At 45.5% G+C, this 27,314-nt stretch overlaps 1 long non-coding RNA gene across 3 annotated transcripts in view; it reads left to right on the plus strand.

Moving 5' to 3' along the window:
- LOC149343594 (uncharacterized) overlaps positions 1-27,314 on the plus strand; it is a 239,145-nt gene that overhangs the window by 189,745 nt on the left and 22,086 nt on the right. Inside the window, exon 3 of one of the 3 annotated variants that reach the window (XR_016283134.1) lies at positions 20,548-21,167. The exons of the other annotated variants lie outside the window; for them this stretch is intronic. This is a non-coding gene — a long non-coding RNA (uncharacterized LOC149343594). Of the gene's footprint in view, positions 1-20,547; positions 21,168-27,314 lie in introns of those variants that run through there. 3 annotated transcript variants of the gene reach the window in all.

Here is a 27,314-nt window from a genome sequence, read left to right on the forward strand (position 1 = left end):
TTAACGTGCACTCACATCACACAGCACACGGGCCTCTAGAATTTCTCCTCCATCGAAATTTGGCCGCCGCGGCCGGGATCGAACCCGCGTCTTTCGGGTCAGCAGCCGAGCGCCGTAACCACTGAGCCACCGCGGCAGGGCTGTTGCTGGTATTGCTTCGCACAGCTTCAGTCTTCTCTTTGACATTTCGCGAAATCATTCCAAATCTGTGAAAGATCTCGCTCGCAAACATTTTGGTTCTAATGAAGGAGCAAAAAAGACCCATGTCCTAGGCCTTTTTTTTTGTGACACTAAAGGAAGGCTCGCTTTTAGGGTCATTATTACGAAGAGTTCCATGTGGCAACAAACTTTGAATTTCTGCAAGGGCTGAGTGTTCTGAAGCCTAAGAATTTCTCATGAAGCGCCCTGTAGATTGAGTGCTCTGAAGCCTAAGAATCTCTCATGAGGTGCCCTGTAGATGCATCAGAACACCTAAGTGAGCTGTTACTGGGCCCTGTGAGTGCTCTGTCACTTGACATCAAGGGTATGTACTTTTCCTCGACGCATGCAGTGATGATGTATATGTCGAGCGAAAGCATAAAAGACTTCGAAGAGTTGCGCTTCCAGATTGCTTGCGGAGGAAAGCACAAGAGTCTGGCCATGCTCAGCTGTTACCTTTGCTTTTTGCTTGCTGAGTTCTGCAGTGAGTACTACGTAATGACAGCAGGTATCTGCATCGACTCATGTTTAACATCTTTCTGTGCGACCTCCATCTTGCACGACATGACAGGCAACTCCATAATGCCCTTCATGCACCGAGTGTCAGTGTGTTTGGTCAGCTTCCTGGTGCTGTGTTTTCTGTTCTTAAATTTATTACTGCCTTCATTCTCCACTCCATGAAGCCTGAATGTGCTACACTGGGTTTTCATATGTTGGAGGCACTCAGGTCGCAAGCCATGCTTACTATATTCAGCACATAAGCGTACATGTGAGACAAATCATTTATAACCAATTTTAACAGTGGTATTTCGTGCAAGAATATCTAAATGCTACTCAATTTTTGCTAAAACTTTCAGATACACACTCTTATTCAGATTAAAAACATAATTTGGCTGCTGTGCTCTCGTGATGCCAGGTCCTGAGTTTGCATCAGTAGCTTGGAATAGTGCCTCTGTTACCTCTAACAATGAAATCGAAAATGTTCAGCGGAAGATTGTATGCATCCTTTATGATAGATATATTGAGCGCTGTCGTTTCTAAGACTACCGACTTTCTTCTAGTAGACCTTGGTATGTCTACTCTTTATGACAGGTGACTCACGCGTGACATGCATTTTCTACATAAAGTTGTGCTTGGCTCTATTGACTTGAGCAGTTATTGATGTCACTGCGATTTCGTGTGCCTCAGGGAAAAACCACCAAATACTATGATAGATTTTATCCTGACATGCATGCCATTTCATCAATGACTTATTTGCAAATAATACAATTCAACTTTTTATGACACAGAAACATTTGCCTAATTTGCTGTTTTCATTGTTTTATTTCATAATGCTTGTTTTTCTTTACTATTATTATCATCGTATTTGTGGCCATTTTTCTGTATTATGTCTGTTCACGTCATGGTATTTGTATTGACTTAGTGTGCACTCGTTTCGGCCAATTGGCTGTTCAGGCACATTTAAAACAAAATATCTACCTATCCATTTAAGCAGAAGCACAGCACCAAGGTACTCACCAACTGTTTGAAGCACTGTGCGCAAGTTCTCGTGCCGAGATGAATACAGGTACTTTGGAATGCATACTGTCCAAGTCTTCATCATGCCATGCCGCTCCGACTCTGGTGGCAAAATTTTCCACTAAAAAAAAGAGCAATTTTGTTTGTGTTAGACTAGTAATATTAAATTTTACTATATACTAGGTACTTCGCATCATTCTACCCCAGACTAAACCATACACCAGTGACCATCATGTTTTTAATTTTGTTGTATATGATCACAAAATGTGGTGTAATTAACATGTTAGAAATTCTGGTCAAAATAAATCTGACAAAGTATTGTTTAAAAAAATCTGGGCACAAGGAAGAAGGAAGCTAGCCAGATAGCCTGGACGAATGTTTTCAGTTTAATGCAAGCATCAGTACCCTTGAACACAAAATGTACAATTTAGTGGGTTTACCCTTCCAGAATGGAATTTCATGCTGCAAACATCTAGCTATGCGAAAAAAATTTTTTAACTTCCATTCCAGACAAAGGAAAAATTCCTCTGGTTTTTCTTCACAAGCCTCTGCAAGTATACAATTCAGTGAATCTACTCTGCAAGTACGTGAACCTACCAGCACGAGACAATGACAAGAAAGGAGACAAAGCAGGCGCTGACTCGCAACTGAAGTTTATTGAAGTAAACAGGGAGTACATAGAAAAGCCAAACAACACCACAAACCACACAGTTACAGATAAGCTATACCACAACATGAGTAAAAGATCGCCCTTAACTTTCCTCTCATCTAGATAGTCCAACTCGTCGCATATTAACACGATGGACAGCACACTCACAGATTTGTCACCGAGTCATAAGATGTGTCTAGCCTCGATAATTTTTCGGTTAATCTGCTCCGAATGTATCGCCAAAATGAGTGTTGCCAAAAGGAATGGCTAGCAGCCTTCACATTCCTTGCGATGTACAGATAAGTTAGAACCCCTACCAATATCGAAATATCTCTTGTGCTCCCGTAGTCTTACATTCACACACCTTCGAGTTTAGCCAACATAAACCCAACCCCAAGATAACAGTATCCAATACACCACATACATTTTACAAGGCACATATGCTTTTCCCGGACCAAATTCATAAATTTATTCTTAATTTTACAGATTGTAGACAACTTATTAGGGGCCAAGAGCACCATTTCTGCGTCATAACTTCTGACCACATTTTTCAAATTGTGCGACAATCTACGTATGTACAGTAACACAGTCGATCTCTTGGCATCTCGAGGCTGGCCCCGGCCGTATCCTGCCAATCCCTGTGAAGGGGTTTTAGCTTTAACATGCTAAAGAGAAGAATGGTGCAGCATCAAGTAATACGGACAGCAGGACAGCAAGCACACACACAAGTGCCAACCTTGGAGCGGATACAGAATCCAAGAGCACGTGCTTGACAATCAGCACTGACAGTCAAGGATATGAGAAAACACTGATTTGAACATTCAAGATTGAATGAGCCCGATCCTTGACTGCAAACACTGAATGTCAATCACACGCTCTTGGATTCTGTATCCGCTACAAGGTTGGCACTAATGCGTGTGTGCTCTCCTGCTGCCCTCGTTACATCATGCTGCGCCATTCTTACCTTTAGCATGTCTGACCAACTTGGTCAATCTTATACGCTCAGCTTTAACAATTTATCACACACTCACTCCTGCAATAGCATGGTTGGGGAATAATGCTTTCGTAAGCCTTAAAATCTGCTCTTGGAGACCACTTGTCATGCTGTGAAAGCATCAATTCCTCTACCGAGCCTAGCCTAGATGATACAATGCTATCTTTCACTAGCGTAGAATGGTTCGGCCAATAGTCAAGTAGCTGCTTGACACTCCTGGGTGAATATCGGCAGCATACATGGCATGTGCAGAACATCAAGGTGAAGCCCAGAAACCACAGCTCTTTTTGATGGGACATTTCCTCTAAGGAAAACCTAAGACAAAGAAAGGCCTTGCTCCTTAAATAACTTGACAATATGCACAGGTCCCACACTATCGCAACCTTTTGTAAAAGACCAGAAAATCAGACGCAGTGAAAGATTTTCCCCCAGCCCATGCAAGTTCTTGGCAATCACTCCATCCACCCTGCTTAAGAGAATATTACTTAGCACAGAGGCATTCAATCGATACATATACTGGACTTTTGAACATATGCCGCACAGCCATACTCCAGAAACATGCTCTTCAAATAAAAGTAGGTAAGTCCAAAAAAAAAGACTATTACGCACCTGTTCCTAAACACAAGCTCATCATTGTGCTCCGATATACACATTCACAAGCTTTTCATAAGGTCCTCATACGGGATGGAATAAAATAGTTCTACATCGACACTAACCGCCAGACAATCCGCTGGATTGCCATTCTTCAGATACTCAACCACGCTGCGAAGTAGACAGATGCTTTTGCAAATAACCAGACAAAATTTTGCAAGAACCCTTTTCTGAAATTTATCTAAGAGCATGCTAGTGAATAGCATTTGTTTTAAGAGCATGGTTGTAGAGTATTGTAGTGAAGTAGGGTGGATAGAATGATTTTCAAGGACTTGCATGGACTGGGGAAAAAATCTTTTGCTATGTTGATGATTTTCTGGTCTTTTGCAAAGGTTCTGATAATTTGGGACGTGAACATATTCTCAAGCTGTTTAAGCCTTTGTCTTAGGTTTACCTTGGAGCAAATGTCGCCACAAAAAGAGCTGCGGTTTCTGGACCTTACCTTGATGATCTGCACACACCATGTGTGCTGGTAATATTCACCCAGGAGTGTTAAGCTGCTACTTGGACACAGGTTGGCTATTACAAGCTAGTGAAAGATAGCATTGGACTGTCAAACCTGGGCTCAGAATTGATGAAGTCATGCTTTCACAGCATGACGACTAGTTTGCAAGAGCACATTTTAGGTTAATGAACGCAGGATTTCCTAACCATGTTATTCCAAGAGCATACAATAAATTGTTAAAGAAGCCGAAAGCTTTCCACGGCGACCGGCGCAATCAGGCCGGGGCCAGACAGCGAGATGCCAAAAGACCGGTTGTGTTACCGAACGTACATAAATTGTCGCACAAATAGAAAATTGCGGCCAGAAGGTATGATGGAAAAGCAATTTTCTTTGCACCTAATCAGTTGTTTAAAATATGTAAAATTGTTAAGAATAGTTCTGTGAATGTGGCTAGAGAAAAGTACACATGTGGAGTGAAATGTATATATACCTTGTGAAATGAACATGGTATCAGACACTATATCTTGTGGTCGGGTCTATATAGGTCAAACTGGAAGGTGTATCAATGTAAGATTACAAGAGCACAAGAGGGTAGGGGTTTCTAACTTTTCTGTATATTGCAAGGGATGTGAAGGCTGCTACCCTTTCCTTTTGGCAGCACACATTTTGGCAGTAAATTCAGAGAAAATTAAATGGTAGATTATTGAGGCTAGACACACCTTACGACTCGGTGACTAATGTGCAAGTGTGTTGTCTATCGCACTAACACGCAATGAGTTGGACTATCTCGATCAGGGGAATGTTCAGGGGCATTGACTCATGTTGTCATGTATGCTTATCTGTAATTGTGTGGTTTGTGGTGTTGCTTGGGTTCTTCATGTATTTCCTATTCACTTCTATAAACTTGAGGTTCAGTGCATAATAAGGCCAACGCCAGTCATCCGCAAGAAAAGTTCATGGCTCCATTAACACCGCCTCCTGCTTACAAGACACAGTGCGGCATTCATTGTAGATTCTACCTGCAACACAGAACGCAAAGTTTTAGTTTGAGTGGACTAACTAGGAAAGTATAGCACAAAATATCTACAGCCAAACGGCCAAGCTGAAAGAAATTGCGGGTAGTGTAATAGTGAATATACTGATATAGTTTTGTGTAACATCTTCTATTCATATAAAATGTACACTTTTTTTTCTTATGCTGACGCCTGGGTTACGCTATTTTGTGCACTTATTGCATGGGCCCGAACTAGCAGCTTGCTAAGGGCCCAGATGCTTTTATCACCCTGTTTGTATAACCTTCATCCAAAGTGAATAAACTGATACTGATATAGCATGCAAGATATATGCATGATATATTGTGATTAGCAGTGCAGGTTCAATGAAAAAAAAAGGGGCCTAGTGCCAGCTGCCATTCCCACAGCAGGCTTGTGACCAATCGCCAGTTTAAAGGAAAAAGGAATGACTGAAAAGGGAGAGAGCCAGTAGGAAGGAAGACAGGCATAAAAGGACTTATGATACAATAGGCAGGCAAAGTTATTTAGACAGCAACCACAAAAGAAACATTAACACCCAAGTAAAGATGTACAAGACCAACCATACCATTGTGCAGAGTGGATAACTTGTTAACCTCATTTAGCCCAAAATATATTTTCATATATACTTGCGCTATAAAGTGATTACATTCATTAATAGCATAACTGACCGACTGAAACCAAAACAGGGATGAAGGGCGGTGAATGAGCCCTAGGCGTGATGCTTTTGCCTTCCTAGTGGTACACAGAAGGATCATTCAGTTGAACATCGGGTCTTTGAGATTAATATGTAGTTTAATATTAGCGGAAAAATAGAAGTAGTAACAACAAAGCAAGCAATGTAGCTGAACATTGTTCTATGCACATGAGAAAAAAAGCATTATGAATAACCAAGTATGCAATGTTTGTAGCTGCATATTTCTTCACACACGTGTCTAAAACATATGCGCATGATTTGCCACAAGAGAGTGTCTCATTTAGATAGGGTACCTGCTATGGCAGTAGTGCACAATCAGGCTGGAATGAAATGCAAACAACGCCTATGAACAAGGCAAAATATTTCACCTGTGTGATTTCAGCTTGAGTATGCAGCTATCCTGATTCTTGTTTCAGGTTAAGAGATCTACCTAATACACATATATGAACCCTTTCTAAATGTATACCTCGCTGCAAATTAGAAAAGTACTGCACATGTATGTTCGCATTTCGTTCCGTCCTAACTGTAAATGCATAATGTGTGTCTAATGCATATCATTATCAGTCGAGGCTGTCACTTCCAACACCAAGCAAATATGTGAAACGTGTAAAAGCTTTTAGACCCACTTTGAAGGATGTAGATTTGGTGTTTAGTACGGCATATAATTACTTCTGCATTAATAGCGAGCATGTAAGGCCAATACAGGGTGCTTCTGAATTTGGTCGCCTAAAATTTGCTAGGGAGAACACAAAATAATGCTAAAGAGCAATCTATAGACACAATATTGCATGCTGAATAAACAACAAGAAAAAAGAAGGCAATGCTCTGAAAGCACCTTCAATCATTCAAGACAAAAATGATGAGGCATGCTGATGCTGCTACTTGAACAATAGAAAAAAGCGACTACTGCTTACTTACAATGCTTTCTCTGAGCAAGCAATGAAAGAGAGCTGTAACTCATGAAACCTCACGTCATTCTTTTTACAAAAAAGGAATTTAAAAGGTTGCAATGCAAGAATCCCTGCCATAATAGTATTCTCCTCACACTTGGGTTACACAAGCCAAGGCTTTTAACAGTATGTGTTTTTGCATGTGTTCATTCTGAAGCACTACCCGGTTGAAGCGACACAAAATATTTACGTCCCCATGAACCTGTGCGTTTAGCATAATCACAGAAAACATTTTTTACACTGGACGGAAATACAACAGCATAGTGGCGTGACTGACACACAACAGGCTTCAGGGACAGTGCAAGACAATGATCTGAAATCCTACACAACAGACCTGCGACATCACAATGGCTAAATCCTTGATAGTAGAATTTAACAGCCATCTAAATACTCGTGTGCAACAGGTGGGAGCACTTTACTGCGACGCAACAGTAAACCTTTGCCACTAGTCTAAACAAAAGTGCGCCTCATTGCGACTTCCACTAAACTTTTTTGCTCCCAGTGCAACAAAGCAAGTACACAGGGGGCTCGAATGGAAACGATACGATGTGTTAGGCTATCATGTCGTCATCTTAACATAAACAATGCATGTGGTCCCTGTTTCGGACTGCCAATCAGCCTCGAGAAGACAAAGATGCTTATAAAAAAAGAACACAGCAACAAGCTCTCAAACCTCACAGTGAACATAGAAGTAGCAGAACCATGTAACCTAGCCAATAGTTCGAAGCTAAGCAGCAGAAGAAAATATGCTAAGGCCAGGACTGAGCAAAGAGAAAATCATGGAGGAAACCTAAAAGCAGCAACAAGCAATGAGAGTGAAGTTGCCTTGATGTTCATTGTCAATACCTACTGCTCAAAGTAAAGCAAACCAGGGTATAAGAAATACAGCATTTCATACTATGCTTTGAGCAAATGCAGTGAGAATGAAACAAGTAGTTCACCTACTGCTTGGCACTGTCCTAGAAGGAATGAATCCAGGTTTTGAAAAGTCTACAGAGAGAATACTGATGCTGCATGTGCATTTCTCTCTAGACTCCCTCGTTTATTCCTTCCCTTAGGTTCAGGAATCCACCAGAGAGAAGTGAGACAGTTACTGCCCCATTTCCTTTCCTCAAAAACCAATTTTAATTTCATTTCTCTCAACTGTCCTGAAATGTGTATAAGTTACCAATTTTTTTAGTGCCTAATTACATACTGTAATTTTTGCAAGGAATATGAGGTTGATGGACAGAAAAAAAAAAGTCTGGAATGGTACCTTTGGTAACTTGGCACCTGGACAAACAGCTGACCCACTGGGCGTCCCCAAGGGCTCTGCTGCGAGGCGTCCCTAGCAACAGTAGCCGGTTGTCCAGATCCAAAGGAACCAACCACGCGAATGATTACTGAAAAGTTTAAGGACAGCAGGTGCATGAACACAAAACAGCTTTTCAGCACTGTTGCAGAGAAGACCACCTCGAGCGCAGAATGATCTCAAAGCACATTCGACACGCACTACCAATATGGACAGCCTGTGCTTAATTCAATCCAAAAGTTTACGCTGATCGACCAATGTTACTTCAAATAGAGACAGAAAGCGCATGCACGTTGTGCTGATGTTACCGTGAACATAACATGTGACGAGACACAGGGTTACAATAGAAACAAAAAACCGCTTTCAAAATCTGAGAACAAAATTAATTGCTCACCTTCTCACAAGTTCACCAAACCGGAGACGATGCCGTGTGGCTGCCGCCAGTCACTCGCGATGCACAGAAACAATAAAAATGAATGCCGCTGACTTTCCTTGAGCAATTTTCAGTCGATTAAACTTCAAACTGTTCGCACCGACCACCGTTCACCTCACCAAGCATGTGTGCACGGAGGAAGTAAAATTCATGCGGGCAAGTTAGCCGCGCAAAAAGCCGAGCACGATGCCATTTGCAGAGCTACGGTGGTGGCTAGCAGAGCTGCACGGGAAATTCATAGCATCATTCGCGTATTCGCATCCATGCTTACGTCGCTGACACCGCAAAAGCGCACCACCTTGAAAACATATCAGACGTATTTAATTTTACCGTAGCTTTTTTAGCTGACAACTTGAATGGTTTTACATATTAAAATTTTCTTTTCGTTTCATGAGCGTTGTTACCACAAGAGCGCAGTGCATGCAGCTTGGCCGTGACGAGTCGAAGCGCTAGCCAAGCCAGCAGTCGGAACCATGCGCGGAGTATGTGTGGTGTTGAGTTGGTTGAGTGAACAGGTGCTTTAGAACGGTTTTTGTTCTTCCGTGTTCACTGCGTGCGTCCTGCGCGCTGTATTATCGTTACGGTGTGTGTATGTGTGCGGCCCGTACGCCGCAGTGGAGTGTACAACCGCTTGCTGTCCCATGCGGCATCGATGCATAGTAAAACGACCGTGCAGAACAAGAATCTGGCGAGGAACAGTCGACACGCGTTTCAGTGGATGATTGTGTTTATCAAGCTAAAAAATTCAGGACTGGCCAATAGCACTGATGAGCTGCTGCTGCTGCGTCATGATAAACACCTGTCTAATGTTTATTACAAGCTTGTTGGATGTGAACGTGGCCATGAGTGGTATTCGTCGAGCAGCGGCCCTCAGGAGGTGGAGCCAGTCGATACCTGAAGACGATTACTGTTTGCGCACGCCCTGGCGCCTCGCTTCCAACCGCATGCGTTAGCGTTATTTATATCTGAATTTCACACGTAGTTAAACTTTCGCAAATATTACAGCCGCATCTTTCAAACGTGCCGTGTGAAGAGGACCCTTTTTCATGTTTTTTTGTGGGAGGGGGTGGGGGAATGAGCGGCTGCTCAAATGTCATTCTTTATTATTTTGAGCTTATTTTCATTATATGTGCCAGGTTGGCCCATTCTTACCTCTTGGTTGCATGTAAGCAATGCATTTATTGGGCTTTAATTTTTTTGCTGTTGTATTGGCACAGGGTTAATGATTCTCATTGTATTGTGGTGGCACATCATTGTATACACTCCTTGCAGAATGTCTAAGGGGGTAATAAATTACTGAGCAGAGAGTATGCCTCGTGATAAATGCGAGGAACATTACTGATTTACTTCGCACTTGGCATGTTCCGTTGTCGTTAGTGGTTACGTATGCCTTGCCTGCTGCTTTCCAGTGTAGGGGCGAGAGGCATGTCAAGCTCCACTTAGCAGCTTTTTCCTGTCCACTCTTTACTGGTCAACATGGTAAAATAAACTGAACATAATGCATGCTTGCTGAGACTTAGCTAAGACTACAATTCATTTATTTACTGTCAGGGCCTATCGGCGCCGGAGAGAGGAGTGGGTGGCTAACAAAAATACATGTGTAATAGGCAGATTAGTTAAGGTGATTATACACAGCATACTTGAAGGCGTCGGATGCAGTGATGGACATGACAAAGGCAGAGAAGATGTGACAGTTGGAAACGTAGAAAAGTAGAGATCTGCGTGAGCTTGCACATGACTTAAGGTGAACACTAGCAAAAAATTAAGAAGGTGCAGAGGACTGAGGCCAGAGTTAAAGCTAGTTTAACAAAGAAAAGAACCTCCCAGCAATCCAAAATGAGCACATGCAAGCAGTTACGTAAACATGGAACATAAAACTTTTTGGATGGAAGAAAAGCCAAGGCACATTGCTCATTGTGACGTTGCTTAAAAAGTGGGTGTCCAGTTGTTCACCTTCATATCCGGTCCTTCCACACCAGCGAATGAAATGCCATCAAGGAGGAGCATCTCCAATCCCTCTAATTAGTTGCATGGGAGGTACACATCTTGAGATGTCGGAGGCTTGGTGTCTCATTTTAGACTAGATAGTTTGGTAAATATAAACATTACCACATGTAAGAGGCATGTGGTAGCCTTGCAGGGGATGTATTTTGTAAGTCTTACAGCATGTTGTGCAATGCTGGCATGTTTCATTATTTACATTGCAGTAATATGTTAGCACAGGCGAGAAAGTTTGTAACTGAGCAGAAAAAAACAATATTCATGCCATGTCTTAGCCGCATTCTTTGTACCATATAAAACAAAGTGCGTATAAGGAACTCCTCATTTTTTTCAAATTTTTCTTTCTGAGCACTGGTTTTTTGCAAGTTAGCAGGGTTCTACAGTCTTCTGTAGCTGTCGACTGGCCCGCATGTTTGTCAAAGCTGCAGAGTTCATGATGGGTCGTGTCAGTGCAAGATAAATAAAGGTGGATAGGAAATTCACACTTACAGAGTACATTCCAGAAAAAAACAGCTATTATTTCCTACTCAGGATGAGAGAGCAGCACCGACGGTGCACATCCTCCTTGTCACTAGAGCAATTATGGCTGCTCACTGCTTTTTTGCAGCGTTTCATTTATCCGCAGGAAGACCAGGCATGAATGGCCGGCTATAGGTACCTAATAAATTGAACATTGCAATGAGCAATATTTTGTTGTGCCTGTGCTTTTTTTATCCGTGAAGGAGTTAGCGTTTTTGATTGATGGTTGTGTAGCAAAGATGTGACTGCTACATTGCACTGCATTCACAAATCTGTTTGCCCATGCTTTTGGCTTTCTCATTGGTTCGTTTCCTTATCAAACGGCAGACGGAAATTCGGCTTTCACCTTGTGCACTTTCATCATGTTTGTAATGTATTTTCAGCTGGTATTCAGTTTCAATTTAGAGAAGTTGTCTAACCATTGTCTGTGTCTAAATGTTTTTTTAACTCTTGACCTCATTACGCTGCATTTCTACATGATTTATTAAATGCATTTATTAATTGTTACCCTGTCATGTGGTTAAGAACAGTGAAAACATTTTTTAATGAAGTCAACATTCTTCTTTTAAAGTTATAGCAGAGTAAGTCCTTTGTTATTTAATGTTGCTTACAATTTGTAGTAATCCCTCAACGTTGAAGCAACATTATGCGTCTCTTGGGTCTAATTTGATTATCACCCCCCCTCGGATCTTCACCTTTGCACATGGGGTTAATCTCATTTTTGCCATGCTAGTTTGCGGACATTGTCGAACAATAGTAAACCACACAGATCGGAAATGGGACGTCATGTGGTGCCTAGTCCGGGGGCCAACAGTTACGGCGAGTCATACGTTTCAGAAAATGCATAATACGGCCAGCCACCTTCACGAATGTGTTACGGATGGACCCTCCATTTTAGATTCAACAGAGCAAGCGTTTGTTCTGTTATGCAGAGTTTGTACGTAACATTCACGGAATTTTTTTGCAGTGTAGTAAAATCTCGAATTAGGATTCATGCTTTCATCCAGCACCCGCCTCAGATTGCAAGTAGGCTAAATTCTTGTGGAAGGTCTTTCAATAGTGCAAGGACTCAGAAGCTCTTCCTTTGTTTTGACAGAGAGATATTGTTTGTATCAACTGGCTGTTTTCATCTAGCCTAGTGTAGTTCCGCGAACTCCGCGGACGCCCTCAATTGCCTAGTATCGGAGTACTGTGCAGACTGCTGCGAAGCTCGAGGAGAAGCCTCTTGTTCCCTTCTCCACGGGAAGAGCATGTCCCCTCGAGTCAATGAGCTTAGCTATCAGCGATACTCGAAACATTTTCCACAAAGCATCTATAATAGGAGAGCTCGGGCATAAAAAGCAGCGAACGTCGTTCTTGTCAGTTGATCGCAGAAAACCTGACGCGGCAGCGGTCTTTTCTGGGCACGGGCAAACGGCTTGTGCGCTGACAACGTAACTAAGGAAGCGAAGTTCCTCAAAGCGAAAATTATATTTACACGCTTGTTTCTCAGATGTGCGACTTTGAGAGCCTGCCGCACAACGCACAGCCGCTCCAAGTGTTCTGTCAGGCATCACGAAAGCCGTCTGGCAGCACGCAAATCGGTCTAGTGCATTATATGTCCTGGGAAACAGGTAAACGTCCTTTTAAGCTTCCTGCAGTCGACATAGAAACTATGGGCGCTGGCAGAGAGTTTGTGTAGTCTCATCCGGTGAAATACGGTGGCGACTAGTGCTCGGCCGACTTAGAACGTGGCGCGGGCCAGCATTGTCACTAGTGCCTGCCATGGTCCACAAACCTGGGAACTCAGTAACATCGTGGAGAAAAGTGAGAGTCATGCCTTTGACGAGGGGCTGAAATTCTTTTGCAAAGTTTGTCCGGAGGGGATGTGGGTACGGCTGTCTCGTCTATAGTTGAGCGAGACCTCATGACCCCGCTTAAGCAGCAGCGGAGTATGCCATCCGCCGGGCCCTCGTAGTCGTGAAATAGGCTGTTCCGCATAAGTACGAAAACGCTGCCCTTGGTGGTAGCGTGATGCCATTTTCGACGATCTGCAAAGCGCTGCTGCATGGTGGCTATCTGGAGCCAAAGCGGGCCGCGCCCCGTTTGGTCGAAAACGTGACACGCGTGTCCTGCAAATCAAAGTGCCCTTTACTTGCAGCAAATCGGTCTGGAACTCTTGAGGAGTATGCCAAATTCACCGACGTAAATGAAAAAAGTGCCAACTCTACCTAGGAGAATGCGACAGGGGAAATTAGGTGGCCACTAGTGGGGCCGATATGGGTTCCTGTCCACGGAGTCAGAACTTCTTTAAGCTCTCAAGCAAATGCACTGCTCAATATAGAATAATCAGCAACGTGGTTAATAACCTCAGTCACATGCAAATTGGGTGCAGCGTATCGAATGCTGTCCCGAAAGACGCGGGTTCGATCCCGGCGGCGGCGGCTGTATTTCTTGAAGGCGAAATTCTAGAGGCCCGATGTCAGTGCACGTTAAAGTACCCCAGGTGGTCGAAATTTCCGGAGCCCTTCACTGCGGCGTCTCTGTAGCTGTCATCAATTCATTAGATTTGTCGTCTTCTCCAGGTCCTGATCTTATCTCTCTCCGTTTCGTTGTCGCCTTGTTTAACGCTCATCCCTTGTTTTTCGTCTCCCTCTTTAATTCTGCCTTGCACTTGGGTTACTTTCCGCAGACATGGAGAATTGGCAGAATTACTTTCATTCCCAAACCGAACAGACCAAAGCACCTTAAAAATTCTTACCGACCGATCTGTGTTAATTCGTCTTTCGGTAAGGTGCTCGAGCGTTTAATATATGGTCGGCTGTATTACTTCCTGCGCCAAAATAAATTACTTCATAGAAATCAGTATGGTTTCACGCATGGTCGCAGTTCTGTTCAGGCTCTATATTATTTGCGGGAGTTCTTACATAGTTATAAACAACAAAAAATTCCTGTGGTTCTAATTTCTCTGGATTTCAGAGGAGCATTTGATAGTGTTTGGCACCCTCTGGTTTTACATTTTTTACGAACGCATCGTTGCCCTCGAAATCTATATTCTCTTCTGGAGTCTTTCCTTCATAACCGCCATTTGACCTATCAATCTCCTTCTTGTACTCTTTCTGTGCCTTCTTCCCTCGGCAGTCCGCAGGGTTCACCACTTTCGCCGCTGCTTTGGAACATTTTGCTATATGATCTCCTAAACCTTCCTGTGCCCTCACCTATCCACATTCAGGCATATGCAGATGACACCATTGTACTCATCCCTGGCAAAACTAGCCGCGAGTTGTCAACGCTGGGCTCAAATGTTTTAACTTTAATCCAAAACTGGTGTACCACGTCCCGCGTTCTGTTAAACCCAGAAAAGTGTTCTTATGTTTTGTTTTTTAATGGAGCTCCGGCGTTACATAAGCGTAAGCCGACTATTCGACTAGACACTTACAGTCTCAAGTGTGAACCGAGTATTAAATTATTAGGTGTTGTCTTTGACTCGTACTTAAGCTTTATTCCCCATGTTAATTATTTGCAAACGAAAATTCTTGCATCTACCACCAAGCTCCTTAACTGGTTCCATTTCCATTTTCGTGTTTCTCCTTCTCATATGCGCCAAATTTATCATCAGGTTATGCTCCCTACAATTACCTATGCAGCCCCAGCTTGGTGGTTTCATTGCCCCCTTTCTCGGCTGAGATCGTGTTTTATCGCTTCAACGAATTCCCCTTCTGGCTCTTACTGGTGCCTATCATAATACGCGAACCACTGCTCTTCATGTTCTTGCGAACGTTCTTCCTCTGCCTATCTATCTGGACCAGTTATGCGCAGAGTTTATGCTTTTCACGTTACGTCAATCTGTAGTGTACGGCAGTACTTTTTCTGATCCCTCTCACATTCAACCTTTATTTGATCCCTGGTCAGACCATCCCTGATTAAAATTTAAATTTTCTTTTGTTCAACTTAGTTTTCAAGAAGCTGTATTCTTTTCTTGTCAACGTGCCCTGCATATTTACACTGATGGGTCTTTCACTCCTCGCTTAGCTGGTGCAGCATTTGTTGTTCTTAGCTCAACACAAAACATTGTCCATGTACACCGTCTATCTTTAGAACCACCCTCTAGCGCCTATGCCGCTGAGCTTGTAGCCTTTCATTCTGCTGTTGTTTATGCTATTCACAACCCTCCCTCTACGCCTGTTCATTTTTACACTGATTCTCTATCTCTGCTTTCTGCGCTGTCTTCAGTTACTTCTTACAATCCGACTATTATTGCAATTAAGAAAGATCTCTATCGTTTGTCTTCTTTAGCCCCATTTCTTTTATTTCATATCCGGGGTCATTCTGGAATCTTTGGAAACGAGTTAGCCGACCAAGCTGCTGGTATTGACGGCCAGTTTGGAAGTTTATATATTTCTACCCTTTCACGCCATTGCGTTCGTTCCCGTTTGCATCATTCTTCACTTCTTTTATGGAGCATTTTTTGGCGCGAGAATAATGGTGGCACTGAACTATTCAACTGGATCCCTGATACACTTAACATTCCCCTTATTCGTCTACCCAGGAATCCTCTAATAACGTTACTTACTGGGCATGGTAGATTTCCGTTCTATTTTAAAAGATTTGGCCTGTCTCCGTCTTCAACTTGTTCCTGTGGATTGTTATGTGAAAATATCCGTCATTACTTCCGGGACTGTTCCGTTACTGCTTCTTTAGTTTCTCGTTTAAAATCTCTTTGCTCATCGGACATCACACCATCTGTTTACCCCTCCCTTCTCCGAAACCCTGCTGTTTGTGCTCTTCTCCTTCAAATGGTTCACCTCATAAGTAGTACAATTCCAAATTATTCACGCTTTCTCTCTTCCCCAAGCTTTGCACAGCGGAGCGCCCCGTGCTCCTTTATTGAGCATAGGTGGCTTTGTCGTGGCGTGACTGTGACTGTGACTACGTCCTTGACTGTGTCACTGCGACTCTTTTGACTGCGTGACTGTGACTTCGGTTTTTTTCTTTTGTCTTGATTATGTTTATATTTTTCTGATTTTTATTTTGTGGCCGGCGCTCAGTGCTTTCTTTGACTGTTACGGTGACAATGACTTTGCAGTGACTTGGGTTTTCTTTTTATTATTATTATTATTTATTTCGCGGAGTGCACGCTGTGCTTTGGCTATCTGCCTGCGTCTAACTTATTATGACGAGACTTTTGTTTTCTTTTCTTATGAGTTTTTTTTAATGCTCTGTTTTTCGCTTAATTTTTTTTTCTTCTTTGGAACCTTTAGTTATTTTTCATTTATTTTGAATTGGCGTTAAGCCTGGCAAACTTTGCTGGTCCAGGCATCCTCTCGTTCTTTTATGTTTTTTTTACCTCTTTTTTGAGAGGACCAATAAAAGGGCGTCTCTCATAGCCTCAGTCGTTTTGGGGCGTTAAACCCCAATAAACCATAAACCAGCGAGTGCTGTCCGCTGCCTCAGTCTATCCAGGTATAGTCGTTGGCAGGGAGTTTCGCGATGGAGCACCTTGACACATCTCGAAGTCAGCGGCTTTACCTGACGTCAGTTTTTCGGCTGGCGTTAGTGGTAGATAGATCTAAGAAAACAATTCAACATCTCATACTCAAATGTGATGGCATCCATCCGGATGTCGATGCAGGCACAGTGATAACAATGGTCATTTAAATAAATCTGCAGTGGAAGTTAGCAAAAAGCGATTGGAGGATTGGTGGCTGAAAAGCAGCGATGTGACACATAAGGTTAGAAGTGTAGAAAACCGTAGGTAAAGAAGATGGCGAATCTTAAATGAAAATTGACAATACAGTTGAACGAAAATAAGGAAAGAAAAGCTGAGCATGGTGGCAATTGCCATCATCTCGTTTCAAAGGGAGCGCTATCCATCCACTCATCCGACAAAGACTCGGCGGACACAGCCAGCGCAGTTGGGCTGGCGGCCGGAGCTGGAAGCGCAGAGGCGAAGCCGAAAGGGACGCGCGCCTTCCTTAGTTAACAGGGTTCTGGCGCGTCCAGAGATTCTGTGCATCTCAAAGCGGTGAATACCGTACACTTGGCGGTATGGACATGCTCGGCAGAGATGACCAGCCTCCCTACAGTGGTAGCAGAAGGCCTACGTCCGGCTTACGCCACAAATCCGACTTTCGAGGTTGTGCTAGGGCAGTTGCAGTTGCAGGGCAGTTGCGTGATATGGGCCGATGTTGCTGAAGGCAGGCGTAGAGGTAATAAGACCGTAGCCAGGGGCAGTTCCGTGCCATAGACCGATGTTGCTCACTCCATGCGACGGGTTGACCATAGCCAGCCATGCGACATCTATCTCTCTGTCATCGACATCTGTCTGTCTGTCATGCAGACAGGTCTGTCATCGAGCCGGGCTGTCGAATCGGGACAGAAGGTTCCTGCACAACCTGCCAGCCCTTCTTCTCCTTGACGACTTCACTCAGCGCTGCTAGCGGAGCATCCTGGGGCAACAAGAACCGTTCCGAGTTCGTACAATTCGCGCAAGGTGTCTGCACTGCCACCGGGGGCATGGCGAAAAGGCTTCGAGCCCCATGCTGTTGATGTCCCGATTGTATTACCGGGTTCGTTGAGGGAGCGTTATCCATAGTGGCCGCCTCCGTAAGAAATTTCGCAGCCGATTGCGATGGGCTGCGCATATGGCCTGCGAACAGCTCCTTAACCCCACGGACAAAAAGGTGAAGCTGGTGTTCCTCCGGCATGTTTGCGTCAGTACGCTTGAAAAGACGGGCCATGTCTTCAAAATACATGCGCACACTTTCGTTCATACGCTGGTTTACTGGTTCTCCCCGACGGTCGGCGCTGAAGAAGGTATCCAGGACAGACAAACTCTTCAAAAAAAAAAAAGTACGGGTTATTTATTAGCTCGCGCTCGTCGCTCAGCTGTTGCAACGGGTGACTCGCAAGAAGATCTCCAGCCAATCTTCATTGGCCTCGAACACGTCGCTGCGAAAAAGGTGGTTGGGTTCTCGGCGGGTGCCAGAGGGCTGGCGCCGGGGCCCTGTGGAGACGACGGCCGTGTCGCTGATGAAAAGGTGCCATGTCGGTGTAAAGACGCGCTAACGCACCTTCGCCACCGCGAGGCGGTGCTCGTCAAAAGTTGGGCAAATACGCTAACATCGTCCAGGTATACGAACTTGCCATTTCATGTCCACGAGGGCTGTGTCCAACAGCCTCTGAAAGGTCGCTGGGGCGGAGCAAAGGCCAAATGGCATGACCTGAAACTCCTACAACCCGTCTGGAGGGATTAATGCCGTCTTCTCGCCGTCCCTTGCCAGTACCCATACTTCAAATCCATGGAGGTGAAATACTCGGCGTAGCGTAAACGATCCAAAGCGTCGTGGGTTCTGGGCAAAGGGTAAACATCTTTTTTAGTGATGTTATTCAGTCGCCAGTAATCAACGCAGAACCGCAATGTTCCGTCCTTTTTCTTTACGAGCACGACAGGTGCGGCCCCGGGGGCTCCTAGACGGTCGAATGACGTCGTTATCAAGCATTTCCTTTACTTGCGTGCTGATGGGGTCGTGTTCTCTAGAGGAAACACGGTAGGGTGACTGTCGCAGTGGTTGTGCTGTGTCGTCCGTAATAATGCAAGCTGTGTCCTGCCGACGCTCGGAGACGATGCAAATGTGTGTCTGTAGCGATCAAGCAGGTCACGCAGCATGCCTTGTTGTTGTCGCGGCAATGGCGCGAGTCAGGCTTTGTGCGCACTTAGAATCAGTGACGGCATCTTTGTAAGCGACAGTCATCCTTGTTCCGGTGCTGGTGCTCATTGCTGAAGTTAATCAGGAGTACATCAGCTTTGCCGTCTTCCAGATACACTACCGCCCGAGGTACTGCAATACGGCGGTCGATAAGCAAAAGCTGTTTACTGTCGACTATATATATACCTTCAGTGTCTCGGATGGTATGTGAACCGACACCGACCAGTATACTGGAGCGGGGAGGCACGTTGCTCGTCAAGAATATGGAGCGCCGACGGCAGGGCATATGAGGTTTCAACGGCATTCTCTGTTAAAAACTGGATGGACTGGGACTGACTGCAGGTCGATGATAGCGCCGTTGTCCGTTAGGAAGTTCATACCCAGGAGAACATCACGAGAGCAATCAGCTAGGACAAAAAACTTTGCTGGGAAGGTTTGCCCTTGTACCGTGACCCTCACCCTGCACGTTCCTATCGGCGTTTCATGTCCTCCAGCGGTACATAACTGCGCGCCGTCCCAAGCTGTCACAATCTTTCTGAGCACAGCGGCGAATTGTCTACTGAGTAGAGAATAATCAGCGCCAGTGTCATCTAAAGCAGTTACGGCGGTTCCGTATACTGAAACATCTATATCAGCCGGTGGTGGCGTCTTGCGGCACAGCCTAGGAGTCCGATCGCGGCTTTGGTGCGTCGAAGGGATGCGGCGTGGTTACGAAGAAGTACGGCGGGTTGTCGGCTTGTCTTAACATGCTGTTGTTCGTGGGTCACCGGGATCGATGTGTTGCACGGCATTGGCGATGTGCCTGGGGGCTTGGAGGGTCTTGTATTGTTGTCGAGCAGCTGCACCTCCAGAGGCTGGCCCTGGTCGCTGGGTAGCGGAGAACTGTAGCGGCGCGGAGATGGTGATCGGGAGATGCGGCGCTGGCCGGAGTCCGCGTGGGCGATGTAATCTGCTATCTCCCGTGGTCGCTCTGCAAGCAGCGGGCGCCAGATATGCCCAAGGTTTCTCGCAATGGTAGCACAACGGTCGGTGGACCGGGGTTCTCCAGATGTCAGCTCTGCGAGGCCTAGGTCGCTGGACAATGTTCGACTAGGAAGGTGGAAGCTGATAAATGGCTGGCGTAGGTGCTTTGTATCGTGAGGTCGATCGAGGCTTGCGGCGCCAGCATAACTGAGTGTTTGTGGCGGCGGTGGAGTGGTTGCATGAAGCTGCGACGAACGCAGTGCTTGTTGCACCTCCTCGCGAATGACATTCGTAAATGACGCAATTTGCGGCTGAACAGAGGTCTGCTGCAAAGCCATCGCCAGATCTTCCCTTCCAATGGCTCTAATGAACTCACGCAATGATTCTGCTGAGGTTATGCAGATTCCCTCAGTACGGGCGCAGAGCATCGATGCGTTGGTGTGCACGTACTGCTGACCCGCATGTCGAGTGATTTCTCAATGGACGTTGCTTCCTTGACGTAGTTATTTACTGTTGCAGGTGATTCATCAGCAACCGCACCTTCTTTTCCTCCGACATGCTTGGGTCTGCTCGACGGAAGAGGCGTGTGATCTCTTCCACGTACACCACCATACTCTCGTTCGGAAGTTGGATGCGATTCTGCAGAAGAAAGTCGGCCTTCTCCTTGCGGAACGTACGGTCAATGCCTGGGGAAATTCTGTTTTGAATATCTCCCATGTTCGGAGGCAACATTCATGGTTCAAGTACCGTGTCCTTGCAGAGTCTTCGAGAGGAAACTAGACATCCCGCATCTTGGAGTCCCCGTCCCAAGAATTGAATGTGGCCATCCGGTCGAACTGGTCCAGCCAGTCAGCATCCTCATGAGGTAGGCTGTGGGAACGCGGTGGATCCCACTGGTGGTGGAGAAGGATATATTGTAGCAGCACCGGCACTCCTTGTTGACTTGATGTCGGGGAGCAGCCCGAACACAGGAGAGAGGCGTTGTAGTCGGCGGCTGCCCTGGTGAACTGGCGTGTCTGTCTACCTGGGGTGATCGGCCTCTGCTTGAATCGCGGGTTGATGGTGGCGTCCAGTACATGAAAGATTTACCCAGCACTTCCCCAGATGTCACGCCGGTGTAAAGACGCGCTAATGCCCTAGGCGGTTGGGAAGGCTCTCAAGAACGTCCGGGGCCGACGATGATGATGATGATGATGTCCTCGGGCTGAATGGCACATACCCACGGCGGGGGATTGGCCAGGGTGCATAGCGGATACAAACGCACTTAAGTACAGGGAATGGAGTATAATTAAATATAAAATTTGGGACACAGAGCTAGAATTTGTACAATACAAAAAATACGGAGAAAGAAAAGTTGTGAATTCACATTCTAGCAGAGGAATCTACCAGATGAAATTATATAATTGTGAATAGAATCGAACACTGGTTTCAGGGCATATCCCTTGGCGCTTGCCCCGAAGGATAAGAGAGGAATAGATAGAGGAAGCCCAAGCCGAGCGAGGGGGATCTCCAAGCAAATTCTACGGAGAGCAGCGAGCCGCCTGCAGGAGAGTAAAAAATGTTCTATAGACTCAATTTCGCCACAAGACTCACAAAGGTTGGATATCGAAAGCCCCGATCGGCATAAATAAAGATTTAGCCGCGGTATCCTGCAGCGCAAAAGGGTCATGGACACCTCACATTGCCTCGAACTGCACATCCGCACACTCCAAGGAAATGCCAGGTGTTGAAAATCCGCTGCAGCGAGGAGAGGCTCATGGCTCAAGGTGTGGAAACGCTGGAATCGCTGAAAGCGTGCTAAAGTCAAGTAAATAGTATTTGGGACGAAAGGGACAATAGGACCATCAAGGGCAGACTTCGCTAAAAAATCAGCCCTCTCATTAGAAACAATGCCACAGTGCCCAGGGACCCAGTGAAAGCGAACTTCTGAAACATGTGGAGGAATAAAAAATTGATGGGAACGGCTCATAGGAGTATCACTCGAGGTTTCGAGCGCTGACAAAACAGAAAGGTTGTCTGAGAGTATAATAACCCGAGTGACACTGCAGGGAATCCTTATTAAGGCCAACTCAATGGCCAGGAACTCAGCTACAAAAATAGGGGTATAGTCAGGGGCCCGAAATGAGTAACTCCAATCAAGAGCCCTTGAGTAAATACCAATAGCGGCCTTTTCATTTTGCTGGGAGGCATCTGTATAGACGGCAATATGGTTAGGAAAATTGTCTAGGTACTCCTCTATGAGCCCATTTAACATATTGGCGGGCAGGTTCTTAGCATTCCTTGAGAGGGTGTTGTCAAAGAAGACCGCCGTGTCAGCCCGCCTGTGGTTGACCAGTAAGTACTAAAGATCTCACTGATACAGAAATATTTGACAGCAGGGAGTTAGTGAACACCACCTGAGGGAGCTTATACCGAGGCCAGGGAGTACCAAAGAAGAGAGTTGGGTTCGTTGTAAATATAGGGTTAGCCAATCCAGGAACAGGCTCCAAAGACCTTAAAAATGTCCGCACAGTGATAAGCTCAAACCGGGAATTGAGATCAGGTATCCGCGCCTCCAAGTACAGCACAGCATTACCTACTGATTTAGGCAGACCTAAGCAAAGGCGCAGAGCGCGTCGCTCCATAAGAAACAGGGGTTCACGCTTATACTTTGGGCACCCAGAAAAGAGAACGGAGCCGAATTCGAGGATTGGCCGTACATAGGTCTTATAAAGAAGTAGTAGAGTGTCTCGTCGCATACCGAATTTTTTGTTGCTGATCCTCACCAACCGGCCGAGGGCACGCTCACCCTTAAGCGCAATGCTTCTAATGTGTGGCCGCCAGTCTAAATGCGGGTCATATATTATACCCAAGTATTTTGTTGAATCAACTTGCGGGATGAGGATAGAGTGATACGACAGAGAGATGTAAAGAGGGGTTGCTTGTGGGAAAACAAGGACGGCACACTTGTTCACATTTAAAGTTAACTTTATGCTGTCTAGCCAAACTTCCAGAGCATTTAAATACTCTTGCAGTAATTGGTACAGGATATGAATGTCTTTGGCAGAAGCGAAAAAAGCAATATCATCCGCATACACATAAACTTTGACGGCAGGGTGAATAGGGATATCACGCATTAGTATGTTAAACAATAACGGTGAAAGAACGGAGCCTTGTGGGACACCTCTAGACTGGGCGTATGTTGTAGAAGTTAACGTACCCTTAGAACAAAAGAACGCTCTATTCTTCAAGAACTCTCCTATCCACGCAAATAGGTACAAAGGAGGTTGTACATTAGCCAGTTTATGAAGCAAAATGCTGTGTTCAACGCTGTCGTAAGCCTTTGCAATATCTAAAGTAACCAGAGCTGATACCTCATTTTGCCTCATAGCAACCTTAATACGGCTCTCCAAGTCTATGTGCGCGGTCCAAATCGAACACCCCCGGCGAAAGCCAATCTGAGCCTCGCTAAAACCTTGAATACTCAGAATATGACTCGTGAGGCGGCTGAAGACTACCCGCTCTACAAGCTTAACCAAATTTGATGTGAGAGCAATCGGCCGAATATTGTCGAGATCAAAACCCTTCCCCTGCTCTTTCAGCAGTAAAATAATTTTCGCTGTTTTCCAATTTTGTGGAATCCAGGCTTTTTCCAAAGACCAGTTCACAATCTGCAAGAAGTACGGGGCAAAATCTTGCATTAGGATTTTAAGCATGCCAACTGTTACTCCGTCAATCCCAGGGGCAGCAGATTGCAGGCAATTAACTACGGACGCTAAATCAGAGGCAGATACCTTAGTGAAGTCTCCACCCAAATGAAACGGGGTTGATGGAAAGGTAGTGCGAGCTTGAAAACGCACAGCAAGGCCTTGAGCTATGGACTCTAGTATATCTTTTTCGTCCCGAGGTGGCAATACTGTGGACTGAGAGATGTGAGAAGAGGGCAGCACATGAGTATGTTCCATGAATCTATAAAGAGACTTCCGGTTGACAGGATTAGACAGATAGGTGTTCAGGCTGGCATTGTAATCATCCTTAGCCTTAGATATTGTTCTTTTAAAAGAGGCTGCAAAGAATTTGTAATTTATCCAGTTCTTTGGGCACTGGTTGTGCGTTAGACTCTTCCATGCAGCTTTCCTTCGACGATAGGCTTTTTCGCAGTCGTCATTCCACCAACTGGAAGGAGTCTTATTTACAACGCCTGACCGGACTGTAAAGACTGCTCGCCGAGAGGCGTCTAACACTGAATTTAATACCAGAGGGCCCCCGTCAGATTTATCGGAGGGGGAAACAGACGAGAGGGCCTCACCTAGGAGGTTCTTGAACAGTGTAGTATTTATAAATTTTTGTGGCGAACCAGTCGCCCTGACTGGACTGCACGCAATAGTGAAAGTGATTGGGGAGTGGTCACTGGACGTACCGCAGTCAACTGTACACCACGAAGATACCGCTGTACTATTAACTGCTAGCGTTAAATCAATTGCTGATCGAGAATTAGCCCTCATGTAAGTTATGGCGCGACTATTGTAACAGCACACGCCGTTTGCTGACATCCAAGACCAAAGTAATTTCCCGCTAAAGTCTGATCTGAAACCCCAAATTACATGATGAGAATTGAAGTCCCCAGCTAGAACTACTCGTCTGCTGATGCGCAGTAACGCATCGAGCTCATCCGTCCTACGGACTCCTGCGGGGAAGTAGATATTTGCCACCGTAACAGGGGCGCACTGCGGAATAATGATTTCAACGGCAAGTATCTCACAATCAGGTCTCATAATTTTGTGAGACACTTTAGCACGATGATACAGTTTCGTTGAAATCAATGTTAGTAAGCCCCCACCCCTGCCGTTTGGGCGATCATTTCTAAAAACGGAGAAATTTTTAATTGCAAATGGGCGATTAGGATTGAGCCACGACTCCTGTATTAAAATAATGTCTGGACTATGTTTTAGTATAAGCTGCTGTAAATCGGGGAAAGAAGATGATATAGAGCGACAATTCCACTGTAGAACAGATATTCCCGCCATGATTATTGCTTTAAAAACGTAGCCGCAACAGCCTCTTTCAACACATCTGTTTTCTTTGAAATTCCAGGCGAACTTTTCTTAGTCTTACCATGATGATGGTCAGATTTCGATGGAGAAGAGGAAACACGACGCTTCTGAGATGGAGTAGTCATTTCAACATCTGACTCACAAGCGTTAGAGAGGGGGACTTGGTCAGAGTCATTTACATCCACGGACGTGGAGGTAGAAGGGGTGGTGGGCTGAATAGCAGCAGTGGCAGAGGAGGAAGGACAGGTAGACGAGTTGAGGTTACTTAAAGCCGATGAAGCAGCCTGCGCGGAAATGACCTGGGACAAGGCGTCGCTGAACGTACTGATCATGCGGTCAAGTACGCCAGCAACAGCCTTCTCCACCGCAGCAACAACGGACTTAGTTAAGGCTGCCTCCACATCAGCAGTGGACGTGCGGGCAATACTTGCGTATGAGCACTGCCGTCTGTCAAGGCGGGCGTATGCATCAGCGCGCGAGCACCTGTCACGCTGAATAATGTCCAAGACGTTCTGCTCATCGGCACGCTTGGGGCAGGTGGGGTCGTCAGCTGTGTGATCAGAGTGGCAAAGACAGCAGCTAAGCGACTCAGAAGTGCAAATAGCGTGTGCATGATCACCGCCACAAACGCGACAGCGCGTTGCGGACTTGCAAGATTTGGCACTGTGACCGAACCGCCAGCAATTCTTACATTGTAAAGGACGGGGCTGCAGTGGGTCTACACGGTACACAATAGGCCAAACTTTGATCTCGGACGGACAAGAGTACCCTGCGAATGTTGCAATAACCGACTCCGTTGGTGTTCGAGAGCCTCCAGCCTCTCTGCTGCAGCGGTAAACTGAAAGGATGCCAACACCGGCGTCATGAAAGTCTGCAAGAATTTCCCCTGCTGTAGCGGAAGGATCCACACCGCGGATAATTCCTTTTACGCAGGCTAGCTGCTCTGGAATGAATACCTTCACCGGTAGTGAGGCGAAAGAGGTGCACTGCAGCAAATCAGCAACGCAATCCAAGTGAGCCGATTTGCATAGAATTCCTCTCTTGCCAAATGGTCGCACCTCCGAAATCTCAAGATAGTGGCTGGTGGCTGCCTTCAGCTGCTCCTGGATCAATCGAGAGTTTTTTTATTTTAATTACTCCATCTCCTACAGGGACCAGCGCCACAGGGATTAGCTTTACACCGTTTTGACTAAAAAGATGGTAGCGGCAGATTTTCAGCCGGTAAACTGGCGAACCAGGTTACCGGACCTGAGCCCGGGGAAGACATAGCCATGGCGGAAAACCTACAAATCCTTCGAACCTACATCGAAAGGGGGAAAGACCTGGCCAAATCCCCCACTCGCGGAACGGCCTCACCAAAATTTGAAGACGGCCAGAAGACGCAGAGGCAGTCCGTGGTAGAAGCAGCTCCAACGGGGAGGAGAGGGAACAGCAGGACTCCGTGCTTGATGTGCGGCTGGCACAGACAAAGATCGCCGACTTCGTTGTCCTCTCTCCTACATTCCTCACATCGTCGTCTTCTGTAGCACTAACGTACTGATACTGAAAAGCGTTCGCTGGTCGGGAATCGTGCCACAACTGCTCCAACGGATAGTAACATACAGCATGGAGCCAAACCACCGAAACAAAGCCGAAAGCGAAGCAACACGGTGGGTTCAAAGTGGGTGTGGTCGTTGTCCTCTTTTGTAGTTGCACGATTGGCCAGGGTGCCTTGAACAGTCAGACAGATTTGAAACATTGACTCATTAAATGTAGTCCAGGTTGAATCTTGTGCTAAAAAAGTTGCGAATTATAACTAGCAAAGGAGTCTAGTGTTTCGATTTTGTCACATGCTTCACAAGTTAGCAGTCTGAACTGCGATCGAAGCAAATAAAGGTTTAGTTGTGGAATTTGGCACTGCAAGAAGGTCATAGACAGACACCTGGCAATGCCGTGAACTAGGCTTGAATGCCAAATGTAAAATGCCAAATGTTGAAACACCGCTGCACTAAGTAGAGGCTCGTGAGCTTAGTGTTTGGAGTGAGTTCCAGTATCCAGGGAAAGCACACTTCTTTAACATGGGGTGAAATGAAAAATCTTAGAGAACAGCCCGGAAGCGATCCCTCGAACCTTCGAGTGCAATCGGAGGCCGTTATATAAGGCCAACTGAATCGCTAGAAACTCAGCAGCGAATATGGACACGTGTAATGAAGGGCCCGAAAGGGACAACTTCAATCAAGAGCCCTCCCTATTGAAAAATCCGGTATGAATTTT

This window comes from Amblyomma mixtum, chromosome 5 (assembly GCF_055824585.1).
Source record: "Amblyomma mixtum isolate Tamu chromosome 5, ASM5582458v1, whole genome shotgun sequence".
NCBI lineage: Eukaryota > Metazoa > Arthropoda > Arachnida > Ixodida > Ixodidae > Amblyomma > Amblyomma mixtum.